The following is a 14687-nucleotide window of genomic DNA, read 5'->3' on the forward strand; positions in this document are numbered from 1 at the left end:
TTGAAAATGAATTAAATCATGAAATAGTTATTTAAATTTGACTTTTTTTTCGAATGGATTGAAATTTGATTTGACTTTATTAGTTTGGATGCTATCGAATTTATTTTAATTTAAACTTATTTAATTTTTAAAAAATTTATTTTTAAATGTATTTAGTTGATTAATGGATTTAATATTATAATTTATTTGTTTTGAGAATATTTTGTTTAGTTATAAATTTGATAAGCCATTTATTATCATTCGCAATAAAATTTTATTTTAAATCTATTCGGATCCATTCAAATCCTACTTAAATCCAATCTAAAATTAAATCAAGCTAAAAGCTTCTTATCGGAATATAAAAACTCTCAATCTAAATCTAATTTTTTCGAACCGATTTAAATCAGATTAACGGATCGGATTCATTTTTAGACATCCGGCGAATCACTTCGTAATTTAACTGCTGCACGATTTATAAAGCTGCGCGTGTCATAATTTTAGTTGTCAAGTTCGGTGTACCGTGTACTGCTATTATAGGACGCTGGATTATGAAAAACTGGATAATTTTATCTTTGCCCACAGAATTCTGTGATATTTAATAATTTTGAAATACTATTTTCTCAGAAGTTCAGATATTAAAGAATTAAAGAAAACAAGTCAGAGTTTTGAAGCTGACTCAAGAAATCAACTTAAAGATATAAAATTCTATTTTAATACTTAGAGTTAAAAAAAATAAAATCCTTTCGTGAGCCAACGAACTCAACCATATCATTATTCTGAAAAAAGAATTGAAACATATCATAATTAAGGAAAGGGATAAGCTGAGGTTTAGATAGAATTTGTTATTCAATTTGTATGATTGGTTATATATTTAGTGTCTTAGATTAGGTTGAATATATAGAGATAGAGAAAAATGATATCTTGTACATCCTTATCCTGCATATTTCTGGACGACTCCCACAGTCCGGACATCCAAATATCCCGCCTGGACGACCTGATTCGTTCTTAAGGGTTTGAGCACCCGGACGAACATCCGAGCATCCAGACCTATGAGAATCATCGAACGGTGTGCAGAATAACTTTTATATATATATATATATATATAAATCATATACACAAATTTTCCTATATTCGGTTTTCTCTTCATGGTATCAGAGTGTGGAACCTAGTGACTCTGAAATCCTTCCAACACTTCTGCAATGCTGATCCTCTGTTTAAGTTGTTGCCATGGCAGACCAAGACAACAATAAAAAAAGGTTCAAAATTTTCCAAGGCTATTGGAGAAGCCTTAGAGCCTTACTCATTACACCACCCAGATCATCCGGGTATGATTCTCGTCTCCAAAGTACTTAAAGGAGACAACTATAGTACATGGAATCGGGCTATAAGAATTAGCTTGAGTGTTAAGAACAAGATTGGATTTGTCACAAGTTCAATCAAAAGACCACTTCGACAGATGATAATATTTCTTTACGACAACACTGCAACGACATGGTGATCTCGTGGTTGCTGAATTCCATTCACCCAAACATAGAGAGCGGCGTGATTTATACCAAACTATAGCAGAAATCTTGGCAAATTTACAAGAACATTTCTCACAAGGAAACGATTCAAGAATTTCTCAGATTAAATAAGATATTGTGGCGCATATGCAGGGGTAGCAATCAGTCTCTATTTATTACACACAACTCAAAGCTTTCTGGGATGAATACTCATCCTATCACGAACCTTTAACCGGTTCATGTGGTGGATTAGAGCGACTCAAGAAAAGGGATAAGAAAGAAAGGTTGATGCACTTTCTTATGGGATTAAATGAAAACGATGCTACTGTACATGGATAAATCTTGTTGATGCAACCTGTTGTGCAAAGAGGGGGCAATACCTCTCAACCTTTCTGAACCGCGGAAGAAGAGGAAGAGAGAAAAGAGATCGCGCGGAACAAGACAAAGACGCACAAAAGAGAGCAAACACCAGGAAGGAGAAGAAGAAGAGAAAGAAAAAGAGTTACCGTGGTTCGGCGACTTGCCTACTCCACAAAACGGCCGAAGTTTTATTAGAATTCTCTTCTACACAAGAGAATCACATCTAATGATTCTTGTGTTTTCTGATCTACAATGGGTTTACAATGATCCCTATAAATACTGCTAAACCCCCAGACCCGGTAAAAACGTAACAGAATTTGTTATGAAAAACATAACAAAATTCTGTTATATAAAATCTTAACAGAATTTTATTACGAAAAATCTTAACAGATTTTTCTTCCATGACATCCCTTCATCCAAATATAAGTCACTCGTCAACAATCTCCACCTTGGCGAATATTCACCCCTTCGAAGAATACGAATATCTGGACAAAACTCCATCTGGATCTCTGGGTCTGGGCTTCCTTCCTCTAGCATCTAGAGATATGGATCAAGTTCAAGCAATGCTTAAACTTCTCTGTGGTCACTGGCTATGTCAGCATATCTGCAACATTGTCTGCAGTGTGAACCTTCTCAAGTTGAATTTCCCCGGAAGCAATCAACTCTCTGATCTTGTGAAACCTCACATCAATGTGTTTGGTTCTCGCATGATACACCTGATTCTTTGCCAAATAGATAGCACTCTGACTATCGCATAACAACTTGACTCCACCTTGCTGAACACTCAGTTTTCTGACCAACCCTGTAAGCCATAAAGCTTCCTTCGCTGCTTCAGCTGCTGCCATGTACTCGGATTCCGTAGTAGACAATGCAACAATAGATTGTATCATAGATTTCCAACAAATAGGTCCTCCTGCCACAGTGAATACGTATCCTGTAGTAGACCTCCTGTTATCTAAATCTCCTGCATAGTCTGCATCTACGTACCCAGCAACTAAAGGATCTTCCGGTTGTCTACTGAACATGATGCCATAATTAGTTGTATTTCTCAAGTATCTGAAAATCCATTTCACTGCATCCCAATGTGGTCGACCAGGATTTGAGAGAAACTTGCTTACCATACTAACTGCTTGCGCCAAATCTGGTCTCGTGCAAACCATGGCATACATCAGACAACCAACTGCACTGGCATAAGGAACCTTTGACATCTCTTGGATCTCGTCATCCGTCTTTGGACACTGTGTACTGGATAACTTGAAGTGATGCGCCAGGGGTGTGCTCACCGACTTTGCATTCTTCATGTTGAACCTATCCAACACCTTCTCCACATAGCTACGTTGAGACAACCATAATCTCCCTGCAACTCTATTCCTGTGAATCTCCATCCCAAGAATCTTCTTGGCCTCTCCCAAATCTTTCATGTCAAATTCCTTGCTCAGTAGCCTCTTCAATTTGTCAACCTCTCTCATCTTCTTCGCAACAATGAGCATGTCATCTACGTATAGTAGTAAGAAAATCAATGATTCATCTTCAAGGCCCTTCACATATATGCAGCAGTCATACTCGCATCTCCTATATCCGTTTTGAATCATGTATGAATCAAAACGTTTGTACCATTGCCTAGGAGATTGTTTCAGTCCATAGAGCGATTTCTTCAACTTACAAACCAACTGCTCTTGTCCGGACTGACTAAATCCCTCAGGTTGTGACATAAAAATCTGCTCCTCCAAATTTCCATGAAGAAATGTCGTCTTCACATCCATTTGCTCCAAATACAAATCGTGATGTGCCACCAAAGCTAATACCGCTCTAATTGACGTATGTCTTACCACTGGAGAGAAAATTTCTTCATAGTCAATCCCCTTTCTTTGTGAATACCCCTTTGCTACCAACCGAGCCTTAAACTTCACTTCTTCTCCCTCTGACATTGCTTCTTTCTTCTTGAATATCCACTTGCACCCTATAGCTTTCTCTCCTTCAGGAAGTTCCACTAGATCCCACGTTTGGTTTTTATGCAACGACTCCATCTCCTCTGCCATAGCACCCGTCCACCTGTCCTTCTCAGAGCTATGTATTGCCTCCTGAAAAGATGTAGGGTCTCCGCTACTAGTGGTAAGTGCATAAGATACCAAGTCTTCGAATCCGTATCTAGTGGGTGGTTTTACGACTCGTCTCGTTCTACCACTAGCTATAGTGCGATGCTCCATGTGCTCTGAGCTAGAATCATCGAAGTCATGAGTCTCTAGCTCCACTTGCACAATATCTTTCTCTTTGTTGCTTTGTGGTGTTTCCTTTCCTTCTTCCTGAGTACGTTGTAACATAGCTTTCTCGTCAAACACCACATCTCTGCTGATCACCACCTTGTTTGCCTTAGGATCTCAAAGCTTGAAGCCTTTAACTCCTTTCTGATAGCCCAGAAAAATGCATTGCTTTGACTTTGCATCCAGCTTTGATCTTTCCTCACTAGATATATGCATATAGGCTGGACATCCAAAAACTCGAAGATGAGAGTAATCTACTTGATTCCCTGTCTATACTTCCTCTGATACTTTGCCTTCTAGTGCTGCCCTTGGTGATCTATTAATGAGATAACATGTCATGTTAACTGCTTCCGCCCAGAAATTCTTTGCAAGCCCTGCATTCAGCCTGAGACATCTTGCCTTCTCAATGATTATCCTGTTCAACCTTTCCGCTACCCCATTCTGCTGAGGTGTCCTGCGAACCGAGAAGTGCCTCATTATCCCATGCTGCCCACAGAATTCCTGAAACTTTGAATCTGTGTACTCAGTCCCATTATCTGACCTAAGGCATTTGATCTTCCTTCCGGTCTGGTTCTCTACTTCAGTTTTCCACAATTTAAACTTTGCAAAAGTTTCTGACTTGTGACGCATAAAGTATACCCATACCTTTCGTGAGAAATCATCAGTAAAACTCACAAAATACAAGTGCCCTCCACGTGATGCTACACTAGCCGGTCCCCAGAGATCCGTATGTACGTAGTCCAGAATCCCCTCCGTCTTGTTTGTTGCCATCTTAAATTGCACTTTGCTCTGTTTCCCAAGAACACAGAATTTGCAGAATTCAAGCTTGCACGTTTTGACACCCTTCAACAAATCTCTCTTGTGAAGTTCTAGCATCCCACGTTCACCCATATGCCCTAGCCGCATATGCCACAAGACAGTACTATCTGATTCAGACTCCACCGAGGCGACTCCACCTACAACTGTAGTCCCTATCAACTTGTAGATGTTTCCTGCTACCTTTTGTCCTTTCATTACCGTCAGAGCTCCCTTGCTGACTTTCATCACCCCGCTCACTGATTTGTAATTACAACCAATACCATCCAGTGTGCCTAGTGAGATCAAGTTCTTCCTTAGCTCTGGTATATATCTGACATCACATAAAGTTCTGATCACACCATCAAACATCTTGATTCTGACATTCCCTATGCCGATAACCTTGCATGATGCATCGTTTCCCATCAACACCGAACCGGAATCCACTGCCCTATAGGTGTCAAACCAATCCTTGTTTGGAGTCATGTGATATGAACATGCAGTCTAAAATCCATGCATCCGTCAGCTGCTCCGAACTTGACATAACTGATAGCATATCTCCATCACCGCTTTCTGAATTTTCTTCTTCAACTATGTTTGCAGACTTTGCCGAACTACTTTTGTTCTCTGCAACATATTTCTTTATCTCTGGACAATTTCTCTTGATATGACCTTTACCTCCACATTTGTAGCACGTGATCACCTTCTTCCTTCTCGACTTAGAACGAGTCTTGTTGTTGTTGTCATATCCATGTCGAGATTTGCTCCTACCACGCTCTTGGTTGCTATTTACCACAAGTCCTTCTCCTTGAGAAATTTCATCGCTTGTTTTCTTCCTTTGGTGAAAACCTAGCAACGCACTTGTGATCTCCTCCAATTTGAGAGTTTCCTTACCCCACATCAAAGTAGTAACCAAATTCTCGTACGTAGGAGATGAAGGTAGAGAATTCAACAACATCAGCGTCTTTGTCTTCGATCTTCACATTACTCCGCGTCAGATCACTTACCATCTGGTTGAATACGTTGATGTCTTGGCTCAGATCGGTTCCTTCTGTCATCTTCAGCCCGAATAATTTCTGCTTGAGATACAGCTTGTTTGTCAATGATTTTGACATGTACCGGCTTTCCAGCTTTTGCCAAACTATCACCGGTGACTCCTCGTCCATGACATGGTACATCACGTCATCCGTAAGACAAAGCCTGATTGTTGCTACTGCCTTCGCCTGAAGTTCTTCCCAATCTGATTTCTCCATGCTTTCCGGTTTTCTTTCTCCTAGCGCCTTCGTCATGCCTTGTTGCACCAACAAGTCCTTGACCCTTCTCTGCCATAATCCAAAGTTTCCGGTTCCGTCAAACTTCACCATATCAAACTTCGCAGAAGTCGTCCCCGACATGTTGAAGAAATCTGCCAAAAACCTGGAGCTCTGATACCAATTGTTGTGCAAAGAGGGGGCAATACCTCTCAACCTTTCTGAACCGCGGAAGAAGAGGAAGAGAGAAAAGAAATCGCGCGGAACAAGACAAAGACGCACAAAAGAGAGCAAACACCAGGAAGGAGAAGAAGAAGAGAAAGAAAAAGAGTTACCGTGGTTCGGCGACTTGCCTACTCCACAAAACGGCCGAAGCTTTATTAGAATTCTCTTCTACACAAGAGAATCACATCTAATGATTCTTGTGTTTTCTGATCTACAATGGGTTTACAATGATCCCTATAAATACTGCTAAACCCCCAGACCCGGTAAAAACGTAACAGAATTTGTTATGAAAAATATAACAAAATTCTGTTATATAAAATCTTAACAGAATTTTATTACGAAAAATCTTAACAGATTTTTCTTCCATGACATCCCTTCATCCAAATATGAGTCACTCGTCAACACAACCCTTACCCAATACATGTCAAGCTTATTCTCTCATTCTCCAACAAGAAAAGCAAGTTGAAATCTCTCTCAATCATGGAAACATGAATCATCCTGCTATGCTTGTAGATCAAACACTAAGAGAAGTCAAGCAAATCAAGTTCAAAGACAAAAGACATTACTGCATTGTGATTACTGCAATTATGATTACCATAGCATTGAAAAATGTTATTACCTACATGGCTTTCCCGTAGGTCATAAGCTCCATGGAAAGAACGTGAAGCCGCCCAATCAACACCAAATTGAGGTTAACAATGTGAAGGTGGAACCAAACAAAACATTAGAGACAGGAGGGAAATCTCCTTCAATATACGATGGACCAAGGTTTACAATTGAAGAATACAACCAATTGGTGGCTATGATTCAATAAAATGATGATGGTAACACAACATTTTGCAAATACCACAGGTATTGTCACAACATCATAACAAATTTCTCCAGCTACATCACACTCGAATTTTTGTTGGATTATTGAAAGTGGAGTCACAGATCATGTGACTTCCTCATTTGAATTGTTGAATCCTACGGTGTTATCAGAAACAACAAATATTGGCTTGTCGAATGGTGATTAGACATTTATTGAATCAATTGGTTCATTTCACATTACACCTCAAATTAAACTTGATGAAGTTCTTAAAGTTCTACAACTCCAAGTTAATTTGCTATCAGTTGGTAAATTAACACGGATATTGAATTGCACAATCACATTCTTTTTTGATTTTTGTGTTGTACAGGACGCAGCTACGAGACCTAGCACAAGACCATAATCCAGTCTTTGTTAATGTTATCCACAAGCATTCCAATCCAAGTTCTCTCCAACACCAACCTGCAATTTATTTTGATTCTAAGCATGTTTGTGAAATTTATCCTCTTGCCAAACAAACACGTTTACATTTTCCATCTAGTTCAATTTCTTCCCAATCACCTTTTAATTAATTCATTGTGATATTTAAAGATCACATTGAACAAAACCTCACTCTGGCCTATTTCTTTTTAACAATTATTGATGATTATACTCGATATATTTGGATACATGTCATGAGTTTTAAATATGAAACTCAAGGAATCATGTAGTCCTTTATTTTGGATGGAAACATTATTCTGCTCTAGAATTAAAATTCTTCAAACCAACAATGACATTGAAATATTTTCCATGAGAGATTATTTCCATAGTAAAGGCATCAATTATCACACCTTATGCACCTCAACTCTACAACAAAATGGAATTGTTGAAAGAAAGCATCACCATCTTTTAAACATAGAGAGGGCTCTCCAATTTCATGCAAACCTACCTTTAAAATTTTGGGATGAAATCGTTCAAACAGCTTGCTATTTGATAAATAGTTTGCCTACACCTCTCCTTTCTCATAAATCCCCATATCAACTACTTTATAACAAATCACCCGCATACACTCATCTCAGAACTTTTGGATGCCTTTGCTATGCAACTAATCTTCAACCACACATAAATTTGACCAAAGAGCGCATCAATGTATATTTGTTGGTTATCCAGCTTGCTATCGAGTTTATAATCTAGAAACAAACAAATTCTTTTCTTCTCGAGATGTTTTCCATGAACATATTTTCCCATTTCATACTAACCCATCAGAAGAACAATATGATGAGGTAGTTCTTCCCTTGCCTTACACCTCAGATGAACCAATCCTCACATAAACAAACACCACACAAACTACTATTCCTCCTTCACAACCACCTGTATCTTCCGTGCATGCAACTATCCCTTGATCAGGCACTTCCACAACACAAACACCGCTTAACACATGCCATTCTGATAGCATAAGGCAACCAAGCGTCAAACTCTGAAATTTCCATCTCTACCACACTACCACAATTAACCTAAGTCAATCTTCTGAAGCATGTTTCTTATGGACAACTCTCACATAAATATCGGAATTTTACTTGTGTCATTATTATGCATGTGGAATCCGAGACTTATGAGCAAGCAATGTTAGATCCAAAATGATAGGAAGTTATGCATGGAGAACTAACTGCCCTTGAACAAAATAATACTTGGGCACTCATGCCACTTCCCTCTAGTCATAGACCAATCAGATGCAAATGAGTGTATAAGATTAAACATAACTCAGATGATGCAATTGACATATACAAAGCCCGATTGGTAGCAAAGGGCTTCACTCAACGGGAACAGATTGATTATAAGGAAACATTTGCACATGTAGCCAAGTTGACCATAGTTTGTTCTTTACTTGCTGTTGCTGTTGTTCGTAATTGGTCAGTCACTTCACCAAATGGATGTCTAGAACACTTTTCTTTATGGTGATTTGCTTGAAAGGTCTATATGCAACTACCTCTCGGTTTTCATCGATAGGGAGAGACACCTATGGTATGTCAACTCAACAAATCATTATATGGTCTTAAACAAGTCTCATAGAGTTGGTTTCACAAATTTTTTGAAAGCATTTAGCAAGTTGATTTCTTCAATCTAAGGCCGACTACTCACTTTTCACAAAGGTTTCTAGTAATTCCTTCATAGTTGTGTTCATTTATGTAGATGACATGATCATAGCAGGCAATGATGACAATGTAATCAACGCCTTCAAGAAGTTTCTCCACACCAAATTTCGTATAAAGGACCTCGGCCAATTACGATATTTCCTTGGTATTGAAGTTGCTCAGTCTACCAACGGTATTTCAATATCTCAACGAAAGTACACTATTGATATTCCAGATGAAGCAAGTTTACTTGTGACCAAACCATTGTCTACACCTATGGAAGAAAATGTCAAACTCTTGCCCATGGAAGAAGAGCCATTAATGAATCCATTTGCTTATAAAAGGATAGTGGAACAACTAATTTATCTCACCATTACAAGACCAGAGATAACTTATGTTGTTCACATTCGGAGTCATTTTATGCAAGAATTAAGAAAACCTCATTTAAATGTTGTTCACTATCTTTTATGAGTCAGTTTTGGGGGCAGATCCTATGGTCCGCAAAGATTAGACCAGTCACTGGTTCAGCCTTTGCATTGGTGGGGGGCAATGGCTACCCACCTGTTAACAGGTGGGGGCCATTGCCTCCCACCAATCCCCTTGTCCTGGTCCAGGAGCGGACTAGGACAAGGGGACCAGAGGATCCCATCCCGTCAACTTTTGCCCCCAGTGGCGCCAAAAATTCTACTTGGGAAAATCCAACTACTCAGATGACGAGCCTTCTTTAATGCCACTGCATGCTCTTTTCGGGCAAACTCTATTCTCGAGTCTTGGAAAATATAACTCACTTAATGAAGTCTTAGGAACTCTAAGGGTCATTTAAAATAGTTTGACTCATCTTGGCAAGTGCTCCAAGTTTCTCCTATAAGATGTTATCATTTGTATTGTTGAGGGGAGTTTTTGGATGATAAAAATATTGTGAGCTTTTAAGCTTTTGAAGAGTGATCTTCTGATTACCCTCTAAACTCTTCGGTGGATTCCGTCGAGTGTGAGTTGAGAGTTCGCCTTGTGTTCCCTCCTATTTCTCCGATATTTTCCGGTGTCAAGTGGTATCAAAGCGAGGTTCACCATGGCTAGTCGGAGAAGACAAAGGCCAAATGGTGATGATCTTGTAGCTCGTCAAAATGACCTTCGTGACATCGAGTTGGATGACTTACGGGGACAAGTGCAACAACTCGAGCAACGCCTCGCCCGGGGTGAACCTGTGGATCATGATGTTGAGGATCATGGTTCGGAGGCTAATTCTACAATGCATGAGATGAGTTATAATCCATTTCATGGTAATGGAGGTGGTGATTCCAGTGATGATGCAGCACGAGGTCAAAGATATAGAAGGAACAATGATCGTAAGAAATCTTTTAACTTTAAAGTTGACAATTCAGATTTTGATGGACGAAATGATCTAAATAAGTTCATAGATTGGCTTAACTCTGTTGAAAGGATCTTTGAATTTCAAGAAATTTTAGAAGATCGTAAGGTGAAATTTGTTGCTATCAAGTTGAAGAAATATGCATCTATTTGGCGGGAGCATTTAAAGAAGCAACGAGCTCATGATGGCAAACAAAAGATTACAACAGAGGACAAGATGAAAAAGGTATTGCATAGAAAATTCTTACCAGATAATTATCGTCAAGATATGTTTCTCAAATACCATAATTTCAAACAAAAAATTTGTCTGTAGAAGAGTACATCGTCGAATTTGAGAATCTCATGATGAGATGTGATATTCTAGAACCGGATGAGCAAACTATCGCTCGATTTCTTGGAGGGCTTCGATATGAGATCGGGAATATTGTGCAACTGCAATCTTACTGAAGTTATAATGATGTACGCAAACTGGCTCTTAAGGTGGAAAAACAACAAAAGAATACTCGTCGATTTGGTGAGTGTTTCTCTTCAAGTCGTGGTGCTTCTAACCGAGGGAGTGCCTCTCTGTCTAAAAATACATCAACATCAAAAGATACAAAACAAAAAGCTACTGCAAGTAAGGAAACCCATACTGATTTTGTAAAACCAAGTGGTCTTAACAACCAAAAGATATGTTTCAAATGCAAGGGTTTTGGGCATTTCGCTGCCGATTGTCCAAATCGAAGGGTTGTAACTTTTGTTGAGGAAAAAGAAGAGGAAGAATCTTATGGCACAGCCCCTATCTACGATAATTCCGGTGATGACGGAGAAATCACTTATGCAGATCATGGAGAATCCTTGGTGATACGTCGCAGCCTCAATACTACCTATGGAGAAGATCAATCATGGCTTTGCAATAATATCTTCCACACTAGATGCACTTCTCATTGTAAAGTGTGCGATGTCATTATTGATGGAGGAAGTTGCAAAAATGTTGTGGCTACTACAATGGTCAACAAGCTGAAGTTAAAGACCGAAGACCATCCTCAGCCTTATAAGTTATCATGGCTTCGTAAGGGTAACAAGTTGAAGGTAACTCAAAGATGTCTTATTCAATTTTCTATTGGCAACAAGTATCAAGATGAAGTTTGGTGTGATGTTATTCCAATGGATGCTTGTCATTTGCTTCTTGGTCGACCGTAGCAATTTGATAGGAAAAATCATCATGATGGCTTCAAAAATACTTAGGCTGCGTTTGGTAAGGTGATAGGATTAGGATTATATTTTCAAAAAGTTATTAATATGTCGTTTGGTAGGATTGATTAGGGGTGGGATTAGGGTTGATTAAGAGTGGGATTCACAATCCCTAGGCATGAGGAGTGATTAATAATCTTATCCCCAATCCTATCCTACTAACTCAATTCTAATCCTATCATCCCTACTAAACGGAGCCTTATAGTTTTGTCAAAGATGGCGAGAAGATTATTCTGGGACCGGCCAAGACAAACACTAGTCCTAACCCTTTAAAAAGGGATGGAAATAATTTAGTCTCCAAGTCCCAAGTGAAAAATGCTATGTGTGAATCCAGTGAGGCCTTTGCATTAGTAGTCTTGGAAGAGAATGAAGATGGGCATGCTGTCCCTTCCCAAGTGCAACCTCTTCTCCAAGAATTTCAAGAGGTAGTACCAGTCGAAATTCCATCAGGACTTCCTCCCATACGAAATATTCAACATTGCATTGATTTAGTACCCGGCGCTTCAATTCCAAACAAGGCAGCCTATAGAATGAGCCCTAACGAGTATAAAGAGTTACAAAGACAAGTTGAGGACCTTTTGGTTAAAGGTCTTATCCAAGAAAGCAAGAGCCCCTGCACTGTCCCAGCCCTTCTTGTACCAAAGAAAGATGGTTCATGGCGAATGTGCATTGATAGTAGAGCGGTCAATAAGATCACTATCAAATATCGTTTTCCTATTCCTCGCCTTGATGATCTTCTCGACCAGCTTCATGGGTTTAAGGTCGGCTCTAAAATTGATCTTCGAAGTGCCTATCATCAAATTCGTATGAGATTGGGTGATGAATGGAAATCGACATTCAAAACAAGGGACGACCTTTATGAATGCTTGGTAATGTCATTCGGTCTTTCTAATGCTCCCTCTACTTTTATGCGGCTTATGAATCATATCTTTAAACCATTCATTGGGAAGTTTGTTGTTGTCTACTTTGATGATATTTTTGTGTACAGCTCTAGCCCGAAAGAACATTTGGAACATCTTCGACAAGTTTTTGAATTACTATGGGAGCAAAAGTTATATGCCAACTTGAAGAAGTGTCATTTTTTTACTAATATCCTAGTTTTCTTAGGCTATATTATTTCCTTTGATGACATCAAAATGGACAAGAATAAGATTGAAGCTATTATGAGTTGGCCAACGCCTAAATCCCTGCATGATATTCGAAGTTTCCATGGTCTGACATCTTTTTATCGCAGGTTTATTAAGAATTTTAGCACTATCATTGCGCCTATAACTGAATGTTTGAAGGGTGGCAATTTCAAGTGGGCGAACGAGGCGCAACAAAGCTTTGAACTTCTTAAAAGAAAGGTTACAGAAGCTCTAATATTACAACCACCAGATTTTGACCAAGTTTTTGAAATAGACTGTGATGCGTCAAATGTGGGAATCGGCGGTGTCCTTAGTCAAAATGGGAGACCCATTGCTTTCTTTAGTGAAATGTTGAATCATTCTCACCGCAACTATTCTACCTATGAAAAGGAATTCTTTTCCATTGTCCGAACCTTGGATCATTGGCAATATTATCTCCTCCATAAGGAATTTGTCCTTTTCTCGGATCACAAAGCCTTGAAGTATTTGAATACTCAACACAAATTGAAACCTCGTCATGCTAAATGGGTTGAGTTTCTACAAGCCTTCAACTTCCTTATCAAGCACAAATCTGGCGATCTTAATCGAGTGGCGGATGCTCTTAGCCGACGACATACTCTCTTGTCTACTTTACAACTAAAGGTAATTGGATTTGAGGTAGTCAAAGATCTCTACAAAAATGATCCATATTTTGGTCATATTTGGGAAGAATGCATAAAAGATCCATTCAAACTTTTCTTGATTCACGATGGATTTCTCTTCAAAGAAAAATATCTATGTATTCTTGATTGTTCGCTACGACTTGTCATCATCTGTGAAGCTCATAATGAAGGGTTGGCAGGACATTTTGGTAGAGGCAAAACTCTTACACTCATTCAAGAGAATTTTTATTGGCCACGCATGGACCGGGATATTAAAACATATATTGACAGGTGTCGAATTTGTCATATTGCCAAGAGTCATGGTCAGAATACGGGCTTATACACTCCACTACCAGTACCAACAAGTCCTTGGGAAGATTTAAGCATGGATTTTGTGATTGGATTACCACACACTCAAAGGAACAAAGATTCAGCTATGGTGGTAGTTGATAGGTTCTCTAAAATGGCTCATTTCATTCCTTGCACCAAAACATTGGATGCTACACATGTAGCCAATCTTTATTTCAAAGAAATTGTGAGACTTCATGAAATTCCCAAAACTTCTGATCGGGATCCTAAATTTATGAGTCATTTTTGGCGCACCTTATGGCGAAAATTGGGAACACAACTCCAATTCAGTTCCTCTCACCATCCCCAAACAGACGGGCAAACGGAAATAGTGAACCGAAGTTTGGGAAATCTTCTTAGAAGTTTGGTTGGTAAAAATAATCACCAATGGGATGCAATTTTAGCTCAAGCCGAGTTTGCTTATAATCGGTCTCTCAGCCAAACAACAGGACGAAGTCCCTTCGAGGCTGTATATGGAATTAATCCCCTCACTCCATTGGATTTAGCCCCCATGCCAGCCTCTCGTCATCTAAGTGAAGATGGAGAAGAGTATGCACAATCCATCAAAAAGTTGCATGAGCAAGTTCGGCAAGAAATTATTAAACAAAATGAGAAGTATCAGAAAAATGTGAACAAACACAGAAAGTAAGTAAGTTTCAAGGAATGAGAATTGGTATGG

Source organism: Zingiber officinale, chromosome 1B (assembly GCF_018446385.1).
Source record: "Zingiber officinale cultivar Zhangliang chromosome 1B, Zo_v1.1, whole genome shotgun sequence".
Classification (NCBI taxonomy): Eukaryota; Viridiplantae; Streptophyta; class Magnoliopsida; order Zingiberales; family Zingiberaceae; genus Zingiber; species Zingiber officinale.